The sequence below is a fragment of the Pseudorca crassidens genome, chromosome 2, assembly GCF_039906515.1.
Source record: "Pseudorca crassidens isolate mPseCra1 chromosome 2, mPseCra1.hap1, whole genome shotgun sequence".
NCBI classification, from domain to species: Eukaryota; Metazoa; Chordata; class Mammalia; order Artiodactyla; family Delphinidae; genus Pseudorca; species Pseudorca crassidens.
In genome coordinates this window covers 167,843,316-167,863,356 of record NC_090297.1, presented here as the reverse complement: position 1 = coordinate 167,863,356, position 20,041 = coordinate 167,843,316, and the positions used below count along the sequence as shown (strand labels likewise).

The 20,041-nt window shown below is 38.7% G+C and overlaps 1 long non-coding RNA gene across 2 annotated transcripts in view; it reads left to right on the top strand.

Annotated features, from left to right (window-relative positions):
* Positions 1–20,041, top strand: part of LOC137220108 (uncharacterized) — a 41,548-nt gene that overhangs the window by 7,559 nt on the left and 13,948 nt on the right. For both annotated transcript variants that reach the window (XR_010941472.1, XR_010941471.1), the window contains exon 2: positions 8,367–8,504. This is a non-coding gene — a long non-coding RNA (uncharacterized lncRNA). The remainder of the gene's footprint in view (positions 1–8,366; positions 8,505–20,041) is intronic.

The window sequence follows — 20,041 nt, the reverse complement described above, 5'->3', positions numbered from 1 at the left end:
TCCCAGCTTACCCTTCTCCCTCCCCTTGTCCTCAAGTCCATTCTCTACATCTGCATCTTTATTCCTGTCCTGCCCCTAGGTTCTTCATAACTTTTTTTTTTTTTTAGATTTCATATATGTGTGTTAGCATATGGTATTTGTTTTTCTCTTTCTGACTTACTTCACTCTGTATGACAGACTGTAGGTAATTGAAGTATAGTTGATTTATATCATTATATTAATTTCAAGTGTACAGCATAGTGATTCATTATTTTTATAAATTATACTCCACTTTAAGTTACCACAAAATAATGGCTATATTTCCCTGTGCTCTACAATATATCCTTGTCATTTATTTTATACATAGTATTAATAGTTTATATCTCTTAATCCCATACCACTAATTTGCCCCTCCCCCCTTTTCTCTCCCCACTAGTAACCACTAGTTTGTTCTCTATAGCTGTGGTTCTGTTTCTGTTTCATTATGTATATTCGTTTATGTTATTTTTTAGATTCCACATAATGTGATAACATAGAGTATTTGTCTTTCTCTGTCTGACTTATTTCACTAAGCATAATACCCTCTAGGTCCATCCATGTTGTTGCAAATGACAGAAATTATTCTTTTTTATGGCTGAGTAATAGTCCATTGTATATATTTACCATATAACTGCTCATGTTTTTAATGTCTTCTGCTATTTCAGTGAAACAGAATAGATCATTGCAGTCTACTCCTTCCCCCCTGCCCCGCAAGGAAATACACAGGGAAAAGGGATGTCTTACAAATCTGTAATTGCAATGCAAAATTCCACCAAGTTTCTTTAAGAATCACAGGGCATTCCCTGTCTTCCTGAACTAAGTAAAGCCTGCCTTGGGAAGAAATTGAATACCAGGATTCTGCTTCTACATTGCTCAGTTACCCAGGCAACTGAAGCTTTTGCAGCCAAGCCTGATGAGTCCCTCAAAAGCAGTCTTCTTAGCCAGCATGAAAACAGTTCTTTTGAGTCATACTATTAATTCCTCTATACAAGCAGAGGTCTGGTTAATGTTCTAGAGACTGAGAAGAGAAACAAAGACCCTCTTTATTCCAGAAAAAAAAGAGATTTAAAAAAACTTCACCAATGTATTTTATACCTGAGTAATTGTCAAACTCTTGGGACAAAAAATTTTGAGGATTTCCATTGCTGGTTAAAATAATATTTATTACAGTATTATTTAAATAAGCATAAATACAAAATTAGGTTATATATTTTAGCTTATATACAGCTTTAGAAACAAACACATCTAAAATTTTAGTGCCAACAAAAACCCAAATCTCTGGCATTCATTTAATGTGATAAATCATGTTTTGCTACAAATAAATCCACTGCCTATGTGAATATAGTTCTGATGTTATGGTGGAGAATATTTTTTAAGATCAGCATCCCCAAATTACTATGTGCTGTGTAATGAATCCACACGCCCATCTACCCTCTAGATAAACTGTTATCAAACCCTAGAGTTCTGCAGTCAGGCTCCCTAGGTTCAAATCCCAGGGCTGCCACTTCCTGAGTTCTGAATGCGGGACCACTGGCAAGTTGCTTAACATCTCGGTCTTTCAGTTTCATAGGGCTGTGGTGAGGCTTACTAGAGTTGATAAATGCAAAGTGCCTCGTGTATAGTAAACACTCAATTCATATTATTATCTTTCATTAACTCAAGCTCCACATAGTAAGCCTGCAAGAACTCAAGCCTCAGTCCAACAGACACACCAGACTATGAGGAACGGAATTTCTACTTCCTCAGGAAAACAGGAACTGAATTCAAACGAGGCTTTTTGCATAAAGTTGGGGCCAGCTTTGTACACAGAAAACTGAAGGTTACAGTTACCACTGGAAACAAGCTGCTCTCTTGGAAAACGGACAAAGACACACCTACCACCAGGTCCTGCTCATTGGCTCCTGGGACTGGGACTGTAATTTCCCCAACATGCAAACCCTAGGAGTAAAACTGCTTCTCAGCTGAGGTCACCTGTATCATCATTTTCTCCTTTCTACCAAATTTTTACCATCCACATATAAGTATCACTTAATATTATATATATATATATATATATATATATATATGTTTTTCCATCTTTATTAAGATACAATTGACATGTAACATTGTGTAAGTTTAGGGTGTACAATGTTATGATTTGATCCACTTATATATTGCAAAATGATTAAAACATAGCTAACACCTCCACACATCACATAGTTATCATTGCTTTTTGTGGTGAGAAATTTAAGATCTACTCTCTTAGCAACTTTCAAGTATATAGTAGCTATAATTACCACGTTGTAAAATAGATCACCAGAACTTGTATATCTTATAACTGGAAGTTTGTATCCTTTGACAAACATCTCCCCATTTCCCCTTGCCCCTTCCCTGCCACCCCCCAACCTCAGGCAGTCACCAATCTGTTCTGTTTCTTTGAGTTTGGTGTTTTTAGAGTCCACATACAAGTGCTTTCATACAGTGTTTGTCTTTCTCCATCTGACTTATTTCACTTAGCACAATGCCTTCAAGGTCCATCCATGTTGTCACAAATGGCAGAATTTCCTTCTTTTTATGGCTGAATAATATTTCATTGTATGTGTGTGTGATACCACATTTTCTTTATTCCTGTATCAATGGACGCTTAGGTCATTTCTATGCCTTGGCTATTATAAATAATACTGCAATGAACATGGCTGTGCAGAAATCTCTTCAAGATAGTGGTTTTGTTTCCTTTGGATATATACCAAGAAGTGGAATTGCTGGATCATATGGTAGTTCTATTTTTAATCTTTTGAGGAACTTCCATACTTTTTTCCATAGTCGCTGCAACAATTTACATTCGCACCAACAGCCCACAAGAGTTCCCTTTTCTCCACATCATCTCCAAGACTTATCATCTCCTGTCATTTTGGTGACAACCATTTTAACAGGTGTGAAATGATATCTCATCGTGGTTTTGATTTTCATTCTCCTGATGATTAGTGATGCTGAGCACTTTTTCACGTACCTGTTGGCCATTTGTGTATCTTCTTTGGAAAAATATCTGTTCAGATCCTCTGCCCATTTCTTTTTCATTGGATTGTTTAGGATTTTTTGTTATCAAGTTGTATGAGTTCTTTATATATTTTGGATATCAAGCCCTTATCAGATAGATGATTTGAAAATATTTTCTCTCATTTCATAAGTTACGATTTCATTTTGTTGATTGTTTCTTTTGCTGTGTGAAAGTTTTTAAGATTCACACATTCCCACCTATTTATTTTTGCTTTTGTTGCTTGTGTTTTGGAGATCATATCCAAAAAATCATTGCCAAGACCAACATCAAGGAACTTTTTCTTTACATTCTCTTCCAGGAGTTTTATGGCTTTGAAACTTATGTTTAAGTCTTTAATCCATTTCAAGTTAATTTTTATAAGTGGTGTAAGATAGGAGTCCAATTTCATTTTTCTGCATGTGATTATCCCGTTCTTCCAACACCATTTATTGAAGAGCCTATCATTTCTCCACTGAATATTCTTAGCTCCCTTGTAAATATCAGTCAACCATATATGTGAGGCTTTGTTTCTGGACTCTTGATTCTGTTCCATTGGTTTAGGTGTCTATTTTTTTTCCAGAACCAACTGTTTTGATTACTGTAGCTTAGTAGAATATTTTGAAATTAGGACGTGTGCTGCCTCCAGTTTTGTCCTTCTTTTTCAGGATTGCTTTGGTTACCATGAGGCTTACATAAAACATCTTAGGAATGTAACAGTCTATTTTATGGTGATAACCATTTAACTTTGATCAGTTACAAAAATCTACCCTTTCACTCTCCCCACTTTTATGTTTTTAATGTCACCATTTACATCTTTTTATACTGTGTATCCACTAACAAATTATTGTAGCTATGGCAATTTTTAATACTTTTGTCCTTTAATCTTTATGCTAGAGTTAAGTAGTTAACACATCACCATTTTACAGTAAAAGGGTATTCTGAATCTGACATTATGCTGACCTTTACTAGTGTGTTGTACATATATGTTTTTATGTTTTCATGTTACTTTTACTATCTTTTCATTTCAGCTTGAAGAATTTTCTTCCAGCATTTTTTGGTAAGGCAGGTTTAATGTTGAAGAATCCCCTCAGCTTTTGTTTATTAGCAAAGTCTTTATCTCACCTTCACTTTTAAAGGACAACTTTGCTGGGTAAAGTATTCTTGGTAGGCATTGTGTCTTTTTTTTTTTTTTTTCAGTACGTTGAATTTATCATCCCATTCTCTCCTGGCTTGCAAGGTCTCTATTGAGAAATCCACTGATAACCTTATGAGGATTCCTTTGTATGAGAAAATTTTTTTTTCTCTTGCTGCTTTTAAAATTCTCTCTGTTTTTGATTCAAGACAGTTTTATAATTATGTGTCTTGGAGAAGATGATTTTGGATTGAAATTTTGGAGTGACCTATTAGCTTCATGAATTTGGATGTCCAAATCTCTCCCCAGATTTAGGACATTCTCAGACATTTTTTCTCTAAATAAGCTTTCTACCCCTTTCTCCCTCTCTTCTCCTTCTAGGACACCAATGATGATTAACCAGAAGTAAATAGATTCTTACAGGATAGAAATTCAACTTCAAATCCTCTCAGTCCATAAATTGGATTGAAATGATCCAGCATTGCTAGTGCCTCCTAGATGCTTAGAAGAGGCAAAATGATATCTTCTCTGTAGGAAGATAAGATTAGCCTAGCCTCAAATTATTTATACAAAGAATTTTACTATGCAATATGCAGCACACAATCAAAAATAAGCAGACAAAAAAGAAGACAATATGACATGAACAAAAAAACAGCAGGAAAAAAATCAGACAATATAAATAGATCAACAGGGACTCCAATTATTAGGTTTCCAGACACAGACTTTAAAATGAATATGTTAAAGACATTTAAAGAAATAAAAGGCATGAAAAATTCAGCAGAAAACTAAGAAAAATGTGTATGCACATAAATTAAAAAATGTATATTCAAGAGCTAGAAAGTAAAATAATTGAAATGGATGGGTATAACTGCTGTTTAAATATATCTGAAAAAAAGAAGCAGTAGACTAGCACATAAGTCAGAAGAAAATATTCAGAATAAAGCACAGAAAGATAAAAAGATGGAAAATACAGAATTGGATAAGAGGTATATCGGATGCAGTGAGAAAGTTTAACATATGATTACTCGGAGAAGAAAAGGAGAGGAAGAAGGAACAGAAGCAATATTTGATGAGACAATGGCTGATGAAAAACTGCAAATGAAATGAACTCCAAGCAGAAAAAAATAAAAAGAAAGCCACACTAAGTACATTATAATAAAGCTGATGAAAACCAAAGGCAATGAGAATAGGTCACTGAGGAAGTTTTGAGAATGAAAGGAAAAGGAAGGGAAAGACAAAAAAGAAAAGATTGTCTTCAAAAAGGTTGGACAACCAGCTGATATTTCTATAAAAATAACAGAAGACAAAAGGATACTATATTTACCTTCTAAAAGAACATGACTGCTGACCAAGAATTTTACACCTGCTATAAAGACTCATTATGAGGCTATAGCAATTAAAACAGTGTGGTATCTATCCAAGGATACACAAATGACCAATGTAATAGAACAGTCATGAAACAGAACTATGCATATATGGACGCTGGATTTGTGACAAAGGTGACACTGCAGAGCAGTAAAGTATCTTTTCAATAGATGGTACGGGGTCAATTAATTAGGCATATAGAAAAAGATAAAACTTAGCCCCAGCCTCACACTCTATGTGTATATAAATTCCAGGAGAACTGTGTATCTAAATGTGAATTGTCAAACAAAGTTTTTTGAAAATACCATAGGAGGGTCTTTGTGCTCTTAAGGTAGAAAAGCTACTTGAACAGCACACAGTAAACACCGACTGTGTAAAAGGGTAAAAACCTGATAAACTGAATGGCATTAAAATGAAGAATTCCTGTTTATCAAAGGACATGAACTATTAAGAAAGTGAAAAGGTAAGCACCAAGTGGGAAAAGATACTTTTAACACACACAATTAGAATGACCATAGTTGTTGACTCTAAAATGGTCACATCTGTTGCCCCCTCCTTGTGTCCCAGCCATTACACTCGCATTCTAGCCAGCCAGAAAGAAGGGGGACAAATTTGCACACACGACTTCTCCATATATTCCATTTTTCAAAACTTATCACAAGGCCACATTGATCTTCAAGGAACACTGGGAATGTAGTCTTTATTCTGAGTATCTACGTGCCCAGCTAATATTCAGGGTCCTATTAATGAGGAGAAGAAGGAGAATGGATACTCTGCTATGTTCTTGATTAGAAAGATTCCTTCCAGTGAATTTAACAGTGATAAAGTCTGGGTAATTGACATGAATTTCCTAAGGCTCTGAAAAGTTTAAGTTCTTTTTCACATTCTCAATTTTCTCTATGTTCCTTTATCAGATGCAAGGGCATTATAAACAATCTTGGGAAAACATATTTTTCACAACTGATAATTGTTGTATCATTGATGCAGATTATAAACCAGTTGTTGCAAACGTACTGAGTCTGACAGATACTGATTTCTAGTTTGGGACATGCTCCTAAAAGAAGAAAATTGATGCTTAGATTATAATCTGCTTCAGCAGTCAGATTAGATTTCTTGAACTGGTGTGTTTCATCTTTGGGTGTTTATCTCAAGAGCATGGAAATGGACCTGCATATTGGATGTCCTGAGAGCCTTCTGGTACTATAATAAAACCAAATATATGAGAGATAATGTTAGGAGTTCACAGGAATACTGTCTCTGGGTAGTCAAAGCAAAACCCTTAACCCCAAACATAAAATTCACGGAAATTTTTCTCAGAAATAAATACAAAGCTTCCTTTCATGAGATTATAAAACCAAAGTTCAAGACAAGTTCAAACATCTAATAAAATATATTTTAAAAACACATCATTTTGCTTACTTATGCCATGCTAAATATCAACTTGCAATATTTAAAATGACAAGGAAGGAGAAATTAAGGCAAACTAAATACTTGGAAAGCAAATAGAAATTGCATCAATTTTAAGAATGACATCCTTTTGATCTTTAAATACATATAATTTGTGAATATATGTTATGTAACAGTCAATCAGGTTGTATACTCATTGGTAGGCTAGGGTGTCTGAATGCCTGGGTTCACTTCCTGGCTCTGCAACTTAACACTTGGTTGGGGCAAATTACTTACCTCTCTGTTTTTTAGTTTTCGCAACTAAAAGTAGGAAATAAAGGAATAGGTAACAAGAATATTAATTTCAAGTGATTATTTGGAGAATTCAGTGACTCAGAACTAGTCTTATAAAGTGCTTGAAACAGTAATGATTAATGTTAGATATTATTATTACACAAATTCAAAGACTGATACCCAGGCCATATCTAAGACCAATTAAATCAGCATCTTTAAGGGTGAGGCCCAGGCACAAAATCTCCCCAAGTAACTCCAAGGATTGGAGGATTGTGTAGCCAAGGATTGTGGGGCTATGACCATGTATTATAATTTAGGCCTTCAGTTGGAAGGTTATATACTAATATGTTAGCAATCTTACTTCTAACTGCTAGAATTCCTAGGATTTTTATTTTCTTTTTATGTGTATGTATGGGGGGGTGCCTTTCTGTGGTTTCAATCTTTTTGTATTACATATATTACCACTTTATTAAAAATATTATTTTTAAAATATGCTTATATGTAATATATAAGTACATGCACTTACATATCTATATATAAGTAAATATGTGTAATATATAAGCACATGCACTTATATATCTGTATATATGTGTATAAACACACTTATAGTTTATGTGCTAGATGCCAACACAACATCCTTCCTCTCAAGAACTGTGCAACATTGAAATTGTAAAATAAGGCCCATGTCATAAACGCCAGAAATGAGATTCAGGTAAAGCACTACAGGAGTTCAGAGAGAAACAACACTTCAAGCCAGGGGGAATCGGTATCAGCTTTGTGCAGCTTCTGGGTGAAAGGAAGCCCAGTCATTCTAGTCACAGAGACAACGTGAGCAGATAAGTGCACAGAGGTAAGAAAGAGAAGTTGAGGATAAGGGAAAAGCAGATAATTCAGTTTGACTGACAAAAGAGGTGATAAAAGGGCTGTGATAAAAAAAAAAAAAAAAAAGGGCTGAAAAGAAGAGATGAAGAGAGTTCACCTGAACTTTAAATTAGAAGTTGAGGCTTTTCCTGTAGACGATGAGAACAACTTTTTTCTTTTTTTAATTTTTATTTTATATTGGAGGATAGCTGATTTACAATGTTGTGTTAGTTTCAAGTGTACAGCAAAATAATTCAGTTATACATATACATATATATCTCCATTCTTTTCCAGATTCTTTTTAGGACGGGAACAATTTGAAGGATTCTGAGGCCGGAAATGGCATGATCAACTCTGTTCTTTGTAAAGATAATTCTGGAAACTTTGGGCAGGATGAACAAAAAGAAGACATGAACATCTGTGAGAACAGAGGTATGACAGAGAGTAGAGTGTCCTCATGCCACCTTTTAATTGTCTCCTTGCCTACTGAATACCCAACCCTTGGTCTCTCCCCTTGCCATTATTTTTTTTTTAATTTGACACCTGTTCACCATCTTCTAATCTTGCCATCATCCTAGCAAATTCCACCATGCAAGTGGATTACCCATCCTGTAGCCCATGCTCCAATTCCTTGATTCCAAATAACCTTCACCTGCATTTTATAGCAGCCACTCACTCTTACAATCCACCCTTTTCACCAGGAACCATTCCACCCCTGCAATCTGAAACTTCAACTGCCCACTCTTAGATATTTATTTCTTGTTCCCTATTCACCCTGATCTTGCTTTTTAATGTAAATTAAGCCATCCCTTCTGGTCCTCCCTAGCTCTTCTCTACTTCAGAGCAGCTGTGCAAATTTTCACAACTCTCCTTCAGCCTGGCCTCATGGCTATATTTTCTCAATAGAAGAACCCTGACTTCTGAATGAAATAGAGACCACCATAGAGGGAGTCCCTCAACTTACTGTCCCTCAGCTACCAATTCACCTGACTTTTTATCTTCTTCTCTTTTCTACCTCAAGATGTTTTTCCTCCTAAACAAATGGATACTCTTATTCCCATTTTACATTCTAGGAAAACTGAGCTGAAGTCACATACTCAAGGTCACCACAACCAATCTGTTGAGAAGCTCTTATAGGGAGTTAGGTCTTTCTGGTACCAATCCCCAGCCAGGGATATGGGAAACAAGGAGCAGTGAAATAAAGACCCCTACTCTGCTGGTTCTGCTGAGATTATGGAAACAACATAAATACAGCACACAAGTTCTCATTACGTGATAGCTTGTATTATAGGAGTGCCTTGGTGGCTTGGAGGTTGGTGATGTTACTGACAAAGTTAAGGAGGTCAAGAAGAAGAGATGATTTGGCATACGGATAATGAAGTTTGTTTTTAACACGTTGAGTTTGAGGCTGATAAGACCTCTAGCTAGGAAATGTTCAACAGACAATTAAGTACAGAGCTCTAGTGCTAAGGAAAATAATGAAGTGTGGAGATAAGATTTGGAGCCATTCATGGGGTGGAAACCATGACACAATCAACTGAAAACATGAATTAAAAGAAGGAAAGAAGGCAGAGGATAGGGAAGCAGTAGAAAAAGAGATGCCAGTGAAGGAGACAGAGGACAAGTCACCAGAAAGATTGGAGCAGCATCATGGAAGCCGAGGAAAGAGTTTAGCTCATCAGTAAACTGGAGGCAGCCCACTGAATTTCTCTGTAACTTTTTTCCCATACACAAAAGGTAAATAATAACTTCTGACACTGTAATGTAGATCATGCTTTGCCTTGTTGCACGCATGATACCATATGCCAATATTTTAAACTTTATCCAAGAGTACTTTGCAAACTATAAAGTTCTACTCAGATTTACTATTATCACTTATGGTAGTCCCACAAAGTTGTCTTAAGATAATTCTATGATGGTTCAGCCTCTTGCATGTATAATTCTCTAAATGGGACTAATTTCATTATGCTAATGTCTTAAGAGGAAGGAAAAAACTGTCATTGATGAATCAATACCAATTAAAAATGTGTAATCATTTGACTTGAGCTGAGCTACTGGCCACATTTGCATTAGCGTTGGAGGGTCCACTTGACACATAGTTAAAAATAATAATAATAACCAACTCTAGAAAATGAAATTACCCTACTTACTGTAGTTTTGTGTCCCTGTTGACCTATATTCAACAATTGGCTGAAGTCATCCCTCCACAAAGTTTTCATAGCTCCAAGCTATCCCCTCTGCGTCTAAAATAATACCATTTGTATCACGCGTTTGACAAGACATTCCACTGTAGAACCTGCAGACTCAGTAGATTCAGATCATTTGCCAATTGGACAAGGCAAAGATGAGATAAAGTATTTTCAACAACTGAAGGAAGTAGGAAACCAAATCCACATTGTGTTCGTGGAAGATCTAAGGCTAAACCACACACACACACTGAACTAAAGCTCCATCAGAAGTTTCTTTTGCATCTCCTCTAATATTGGTGAGCACACATGGTAGGCACGTAAAACTCTTACTATTATGGAAAAACATAATAAAATCGTGTTAGTATTTTGAATTGCTCCTTTCTTCCTATAATTTTCAATCACTTTCCCCCAAGATAATGAGATTTCATTTTGTGTTTACAAAAAAAAAAAAAAAAAGGGGATTCCCTGGTGGCGCAGTGGTTGAGAGTCTGCCGGCCGATGCAGGGGACACGGGTTCATGCCCCGGTCCGGGAAGATCCCACATGCCGCGGAGAGGCTGGCCCGTGAGCCACGGCAGCTGAGCCTGCGCGTCAGGAGCCTGTGCTCCGCAACGGGAGAGGCCACAACAGTGAGAGGCCCGCGTACCGCAAAAAAAAAAAAAAAAAAAAAAAAAAAAATCCAAACAAAAGTACAATTCTTCGGTAGTCACCAAGGATTAAATTGGACAGCAGAATCTCACGTTCTCCAACTCCTGAACCATTATGGAGTTAAGCTTTAGGGAGGGGATAGGAAAGGCACTTGAAATTTGGAAGATGAAAATGACCTGGTGTCTGAGTAGAAGACGTGGAAAATAATAAGAACTTGCATTTTACGGCACTTCACTGTTTTCAAAACACTTTCACATGTATTATCTTATGTGATAACCCTCGCCTTGAATCTAAAAGGCAGGCAGGGCAGGTAGCATTACCCCTACTTTATTGATAAGGAACTCAGGTGCAGAATGGTTTCATGAATTACCCAAGGTCATGCAGTCGTCTTAAATATAAATGCGGAGACCTGAATTAGAGCTTTGGACCCAAATTCTGCTTTTCCCTGCATTACAGAAGAAGTCAAGGAGAATGAAGTATTATTTTTTTTTTAAAGGCACACACATTGATGAGGGGAGGTGGAGGGCTTATAAAAAGCCCTTTCAACCAAAATGCATGAAATTTCATTTTCAGTTATGATATCCAAGGCATACGGCTATTTTTCAAAATGCTTAGCAAATTGATCTTCTCCTTTAAAATGCAGCTGCCCTTGTATTAGTCATAGAGGTTTAATCATTTGTGAAGAATAAAATGGCCCTAGCTTTACCAAATGCCATTGTAATCACTTGGGTAAATAGTCTGAAGCCATTTGTATTATTCCTTACAGGGTAATGGGTTCAAAGTTGTAAAATCTGGAAATATTTTACCACAAGAATGCTGCTATAGGCATTTCCCATTTTGAACCTCAGATGTCCCTGCCCACAGTTATATCTTGCAGGTCAAGAACTTCATTTTATAATGATACATTTAGTGAACAAACCAATTCTGAAGCTACCCACACATGGCCTCACAGACCTGGAATGGACCCCACAGAGGTCACCTCCATCTCCCACCCCCTCCTCTTCTGATGGAGACACAACCCCTCTCCCATCAGCCCAGCTCCAATCAAGAATGTATTCTCTTCCTGGCTGTGGCTACCCTACACTCTCTGCCCTTTCCAGTGGAGAGCCTGGCATCAGTGAAATTCACCAGGCTGACCCTGTGTTGGTTGCTGGTAGGGAGAAGGTAAGAGGGTCCTTTCCTTAAAGCACTTGGGGATCATAAATGTCAAGGTGCCCACTATGAGAGATCAACAAAGTGAAAGACATCAATGTGTCTTTACAAACACTTACCATGCATTGATAACTGCTACTTGATCTAATCCTCTCAATATTCACTGATCTTGGTATCTTATGGATAAAAAAATGAGAGTCACAGGGAGGAAAGGGAATTAATATGTGTTAAAACTTATGACACAATGAGCCCCTTATACTTTCTCCAGCATTTTAAAAGAGGTTAAGTGATGTGTCTAGAAACAAACAATTGATCAATAACCAATCCAGCATTTGAGGTATGTCCAAGGCCAAAGCCCATGTGTTTTCCATTACCTGGAAGCTTTCCAAGCTTCAGTCATTCAAAACCACCTTCATGACTTTTGCTAAAATCTTATGCCATGTACTCTATTACTTTCTTAGAGCCAGTATTGTTTAGTGGTTAGAACACAGTCCTGAAATCAACCAACCTAAGTTGCGATCCTGGTGCTGCCTCCTACTAGCTTTGTGACTTTGGGCAGTGGACTTGGCTTATGCCTCTTTCCTCGTGTTTAAAATGGGGGTGAATTCCTTGTATCTAGGAATAAAGAAAAAGTATTGAATAGTTAAATTTCCTTTTTCTAATTAAAATATGTATTTAATCAATGTTTAATGCAAAATTGGTGCATACCTATATCCTTATGTTGAGGAAAAAAAATTTGTAGCTGTTAATTTAATGAAAAATTTCTCTTGTGAATCCTTGAAAAAACAATAAGCAATATCTTTTAAAATGGTGTAACCAAAACAAAACACAAATATCAAATTAAAATTTCCCCTTATAAAAATAATAATAAATAAATAAATTAAATGGGGGTGAATAATAGCACCTACTTCATTGACTTGTTTTGAGGATTAAATGAATTAACATGTTAAAACACTATACTAAGTGGTCAAAGTTAACTTGCATTATTTCAGAATTTTCTTTAAATCAGACTTTTGCTAGTTAAGGAAATATATTAAAAAGGAGAGCTTTTATAACACAGCTGTGAACCTATAAGTTTTATGTGATAGTTATATTTCAACAAACACTCAAATCAATACACAATATTTTTTTTAAAATGTGTTTGTTCATGTATCACCTAAAATATTTCCCATATCCTGCTTTGGGAATACAGTTCCATATCAGGCTGTCTGCTATCCATAAAGAGAATAGAGGAAGTTGAGTTTTTAAAGCTTAAAGGTAATCTTAGAGAAAGTTTTAAGCTTCCTAGATGTAGGGGAAATAAGATAAAAAATAAAATAAAAAGATAGAAGTGGAATGTAACAGACCAGATGCCAAAACCCTCTAGCAAAGGAAAGAAAACACAGTTTTTGCAAGACTTCGATTTCCATGGATCCAGCTGTCTCCTGTGGGGAGGACATCCTGAAAGAACACAAGTGGCCTTCAGAACAGACCTTAGGCCAATCTTCTGACGCTTGAGTTACAAAGAGGTCCTGTGTGAGGGAGCTACAAGGGGGACAGGAGCCCAGAAGAATTCATTGCAAGAACATAAGGGAAAAGGATGTAAGATAAAAAGCCTTTAGGCAAAGAAAACAGGGCAGAGCTGAAGGGAAATAAAGTTAGCCAAGAACAGAACTGAAACACTCGTCATGTGCCACAGATGTACAAGCAGCGAAGGACACCAAAGCAAAGTAGCAAGAATTACTCAAGATGCTCAAGAATAAAACAAGAAACTCAAACATGAACCATGAGACCCTAGGATAGATGCACTGAAGGGAACCTGGAGATCATTCACCCAACAACTTCATGTCACAGAGGGAGAAAAGAAGGTCCAGGGGGAAAAGACTTATCCAAGATACTGAAGCACAGCCCAGTTCAAATTCAAGTTCATATCCAACGTCCAAAATGTGACAGCAAAATAGACACCCATTCTTTAATTAGAGGATAAAAGAGAATTCACTTAAATGGGGAAGAAAAATATAAGACATGACTCTTAAAGAGACAATCATTTAATGTTCTTTTTAACTTTTTGAATCTCCAACATGGAATTTACAATAAGCCTTATTTACAATAAGCTCAATCTACAATTGAGCCTGTTCTCAATTGAAAACAGGCTATATAAAGGATAAAAGGTAGAATTAAGGGGGCGGAGTCAAGATGGCAGTGTGGGAAGACGCAGAGTTTGTGTCCCCCCACAACTAGGGCGCCTGCCGGCCACTAGTGGGGGAACCTCGGAACCCCCAAGTGAACCAGTAGGACGTGGGGGGATTGGGGGGGGAGGAAAGGTGGAGGCCAGACAAGACCAGCACCCCTGAGGGGTGGCTGAGAAGGTGGAGGGGTTCTCAGCCCTGGAGGGACCCACGGGGGCTCAGATCAGCGGGGAGCACGCCCAGCGTTTCCCCTGCCCAGTCGGCCTGGGAAGTCTGCCTGGTTCTCTGGCCAGGTCCTATGGCCTCAGAGGACCCCTCTGGGCCACGTTGGTCCTGGGGGCGTAGGAGGGAGGCCGGGAGAACAGGAGAGGCAGGTGGGAGGGGCCCTCAGACCTGGAGAAGCAGGAGAGAAGGGCATTTGCCCCACCCACTTGAGCCCAGGAAGCCTGCCGGGCTCCCAGGTGGGATCCCCTGCCCTCTGAGACCAGAGGCACAGGCACCCTTGGCCCCTTCTGTTCCGTTGAGCCTAAGCCCCACCTCCCACACCGGCAGGGCCTTTTCCATCCCTGTGGGTCCTGAGCATAGGCCCCCCACCACCGCCCAAACCCCACCCCTGCTTAAGGCCCTCCCTCCACAGCCAAGGCCTTTTCCACCTTTTTTTTTCTTTTCTCCTCCTCTTTTTTACTACTGTGGTTCTCTTTTACCTTCCAGTTGTTGTTTCATCTGTATTTTTATATTCTTTCTAACATATCTGTTAGTTTCCTAGTCTAATTTTATTTTTTACTTTGTTATTGTTCTCCTTTTTTCTTGTTTTTTTTTTGCCACCCCACACAGCTTGCAGGATCTTGTTTCACAAGCCGGGGGTTCGGGCTGAAGCTCCTGCAGTGGGAGCTCTGAGTCAGAACCACTGGATTAACAGAGACCCTCAGACCCCAGGGAATATTCATTGGAGTGAGGTCGCCCAGAGGTCTTCATCTCAGCACCAAGACCCAGCTCTACCCAATAGCCTACACACTCCAGTGTGGGAAACCTCAGCCAAACAACCAGTAAGATAGGAACACAATGCCACTTATCAAAAAAAAATAATAATAACAAGATGGCAAAAAAATATGTTACAGATGAAGGAGCAAGGTAAAAACCTACAAGACCACATAAATGGAAGAGGAAATAGGCAAGCTACCTGAAAAAGAATTCAGAGTAATGATAGTATAGATGATCCAGAATCTCGGAAACAGAATGCAAGCATGGATTGAGAAAATACAAGAAATGTTTACCAAAGATCTAGAAGAATAAAGAACAAACAAACAGAAATAAACAACACAATAATTGAAATGAAAATACACTAGAAGGAAGCAATAACAGAATAACTGAGACAGAAGAACGAATAAGTGAGGTGGAAAACAAAATGGTGGAAATAACTGCTGAGGAGCAGAATAAAGAAGAAAGAATGAAAATAATTGAACACATCTCAGAAACCTCTGAGACAACACTATATGCACCAACATTCTAATTATAGGGGTCCCAGGAAAAGAATAGAAAAAGAAACGGTCTGAGAAAATATTTGAAGAGATTATAGTGGAAAACTCCCCTAACATGGGAAAGGAAATAGTCAATCAAGTCCAGGAAGTGCAGAGAGTTCCATACAGGATAAATCCAAAGAGAAACACACCAAGACACATATTAATCAAGCTATCAAAAATTAAATTCAAAGAAAAAATATTAAAAGCAGCAGGGAAAAACAAAAAAAGTGCATACAAAGTAATCCCCATAAGATCATCAGCTGATTTTTTGGCAGAAACTCTGAAGGCCAGAAGGGAGTGGCAGGATATACTTAAAGTGATGAAACAGAAAAACCTGCAACCAAGATTACTCTACCCAGCAAGGATCTCATTCAGATTTGATGGAGAAATTAAAACCTTTACAGAGAAGCAAAAGCTAAGAGAATTCAGCACCACCAAACTGACTTTACAACAAATGCTAAAGAAATTTCTCTAGGTGGGAAACACAAGAGAAGAAAAAGACCCACAAAAACAAACCCAAAACAATTAAGAAAATGGTAATGGGAACATATATATCGATAATAACCTTGAATGTAAATGGATTAAATGCTCCAACCAAAAGACACAGACTGAGTGGATACAAAAAGAAGACCCATATATATGCTGTCTATAGAGACCCACTCCAGACCAAGGGACACATACAAACTGAAAGTGAAGGGATGGAAAAAGATACTCCATGCAAAAGGAAATCAAAAGAAAGCTGGAGTAGCAATACTCATATCAGATAAAATAGACTTTAAAATAAAGATTGTTACAAGAGATAAGGAAGGACACAACATAATGACCAAGGGCTCAATCCAAGAAGAAGATATAACAATTGTAAATATTTATGCACCAAACATAGGAGCGCCTCAATACATAAGGCAAATGCTAACAACCATAAAAGGGGAAATCGACAGTAACACTGTAATACAAGGGGACTTTAACACCCCACTTCAACCAATGGACAGATCATCCAAAATGAAAATAAATAAGGAAACACAAGCTTTAAATGATACATTAAACAAGATGGACTTAATTGATATTTATAGGACATTCCACCAAAAACAACAGAATACACTTTCTTCTCAAGTGCTCAAGGTACATTCTCCAGGATAGATCATATGTTGGGTCACAAAATGAGCCTTGGTAGATTTAAGAAAATTGAAATTGTTTCAAGTATCTTTTCCTACAACAACGCAATTACAGGAAAAAAAACTGTAAATAATACAAACCCATCGAGGCTAAACAATACACTACTAAATAGCCAAGAGATCACTGAAGAAATCAAAGAGGAAATCAAAAAATACCTAGAAAAAAATGACAATGAAACATGACGACCCAAAACCTATGGGATGCAGCAAAAGCAGTTCTAAGAGGGAAGTTTATAGCAATGCAATCTCAGCTCAAGAAAGAAGAAAAATCTCAAATAAGCAATCTAACCCTACACCTAAAGCAGCTAGAGAAAGAACAACAGGAAAAAAAAAAGTTAGCAGAAGGAAAGAAATCATAAAGATCAGATCAGAAATAAATGAAATATAAATGAAGAAAACAAAAACAAAGATCAATAAAACCAAAAGCTGGTTCTTTGAAAAGATAAACAAAATTGATAAACCTTTAGCCAGACCCATCAAGAAAAAAAGGCAGAGGACGCAAATCAATAAAATTAGAAATGAAAAGGAGAAATAACAACTGACACTGCAGAAATACAAAGGATTATAAGAGACTACTACAAACAAGTATATGCCAATAAAATGGACAACCACAAAGAAATGGACAGATTCTTGGAAAGGTACAATTTTCCAAGACTGAACCAGGAAGAAATAGAAAATATAAACAGACCAGTCACAAGTAATGAAATTGAAACTGTAATTTAAAATTTTCCAACAAACAAAAGTCCAGGACCAGATGGCTTCACAGGCAAATTCTATCAAACATTTAGTGAAGAGCTAACACCTATCCTTCTCAAATTCTTCCAGAAAATTGCAGAGGGAAGAACACTCCCAAATTCATTCTACAAAGCCACCGTCACCCTGATTACAAAACCAGAAAAAGATATCACAAAAAAAGAAAATTATACACCAATATCACTAATGAACATATACGCAAAAATCCTCAACAAAATACTAGCAAGCAGAATCCAACAGCATATTAAAAGGATCATACACCATGGTAAAGTGGAATTTATCCCAGGGATGCAAGGATTCTTCAATATATGCAAATCAATCAATGTGATACACCATATTAACAAATTAAGGTATAGAGTGAAAGAGGGGGCTTCCGGGAAGATGGCTTAAGAGTAAGACGTGGAGATCACCTTCCTCCCCACAGATACACCAGAAATACATCTACACGTGGAACAACTCCTACAGAACACCTACTGAACGCTGGCAGAAGACCTCAGACCTCCCAAAAGGCAAGAAACCCTCCATGTACCTGGGTAGGCCAAAAGAATAAACAGAGACAAAAGAATAGGGACGGCACCTGCACCAGTGGGAAGGAGCTGTGAAGGAGGAAAGTTTCCACACACTAGGAAGCCCCTTCGCGGGCAGAGACGGCGGGAGGCGGAGGGGTGAGCTTCAAAGCCGCGGAGGAGAGCACAGCAACAGGGGTGTGGAGGGCAAAGCGGGGAGATTCCCGCACAGAGGATCAGGGCATACAGGCACTCACCAGCCCGAGAGGCTTGTCTGCTCACCGGCCGGGGCGGGCGGGGCTGGGAGCTGAGGCTCGGGCTTCGGTCGGAGCCCCGGAAGAGGACTGGAGTTGTTGGCGTGAACACTGCCTGCAGGGGGTTAGTGTGCCACGGCTAGCTGGGAGAGAGTCCGGGGAAAACTCTGGAGCTGCCGAAGAGGCAAGAGACATTTTCTTTCCTCTTTGTTTCCTGGTGTGCGAGGAGTGGGGATTAAGAGCGCTGCTTAAAGGAGCTCCAGAGACGGGCGCGAGCCGCGGCTAACAGCGCGGACCCCAGAGACGGGCATGAGACGCTAAGGCTGCTGCTGCCGCCACCAAGAGGCCTGTGTGCGAGCACAGGTCACTCTCCACACCTCCCTTCCGGGAACCTGTGCAGCCCGCCACTGCTAGGAAGCTGGTGCAACGTCACGCTGGCCTCTGCCGCCGCAAGCCCGCCCCGCACTACGTGCCCCTCCCTCCCCCCGCCTCCCTGAGTCAGCCAGAGCCCGCGAATCAGCGGCTCCTTTAACCCCGTCCTGTCTGAGCGAAGAACAGATGCCCTCCGGCGACCTACACTCAGAGGCGGGGCCAAATCCAAATCTGAGCCCCTGGGAGCTGTGAGAACAAAGCAGAGAAAGGGAAATCTCTCCCAGCAGCCTCAGAAGCAGCGGATTAAAACTCCACAATCAACTTGATGTACCCTGCATCTGTGGAATACATGAATAGACAACTAATCATCCCAAACTGAGGAGGTGAACTTTGAAAGCAAGATTTATGATTTTTTTCCCCTTTTCCTCTTTTTGTGAGTGTGTATATGTATGCTTCTGTGTGAGATTTTGTCTGTATAGCTTTGCTTCCACCATTTGTCCTAGGGTTCTATCCATCCGTTTTTTTCCCTTAATAATTAATTTTTTATTTTAATAACTTTATTATATTTTATCTTATTTTATTTTATCTTCTTTCTTTCTTTCTTTCTTTCCTTCCTTCCCTCCTTCCTTCCTCCCTCCCTCCCTCCCTTCTTTCTTTCTTCCTTTCTTCTTTTCTTTCTTTCTTTCTTCTTCTACTAATTCTTTCTACTTTTTCTCCCTTTTATTCTGAGCCGTGTGGATGAAAGGCTTTTGGTGCTGCAGTCAGGAGTCAGTGCTATGCCTCTGAGGTGGGAGAGCCAACTTCAGGACACTGATCGACAAGAGACCTCCCAGCTCCACATAATATCAAACGGTGAAAATCTCCCAGAGATCTCCATCTCAACACCAGCACCCAGCTTCACTCAACGACCAGCAAGCTACAGTGCTGGACATCCTATGCCAAACAACTAGCAAGACAGGAATGCAACCCCACCCATTAGCAGAGAGGCTGCCTAAAATCATAATAAGTCCAAAGACACCCCAAAACACACCACCAGACGTGGACCTGCCCATCAGAAAGACAAGATCCAGCCTCGTCCAGCAGAACACAGGCACAAGTCCCCTCCACCAGGAAGCCTACACAACACCCTGAACCAACCTTAGCCACTGGGGACAGACACCAAAAACAACGGGAACTACGAACCCGCAGCCTGCAAAAAGGAGACCCCAAACACAGTAAGATAAGCAAAATGAGAAG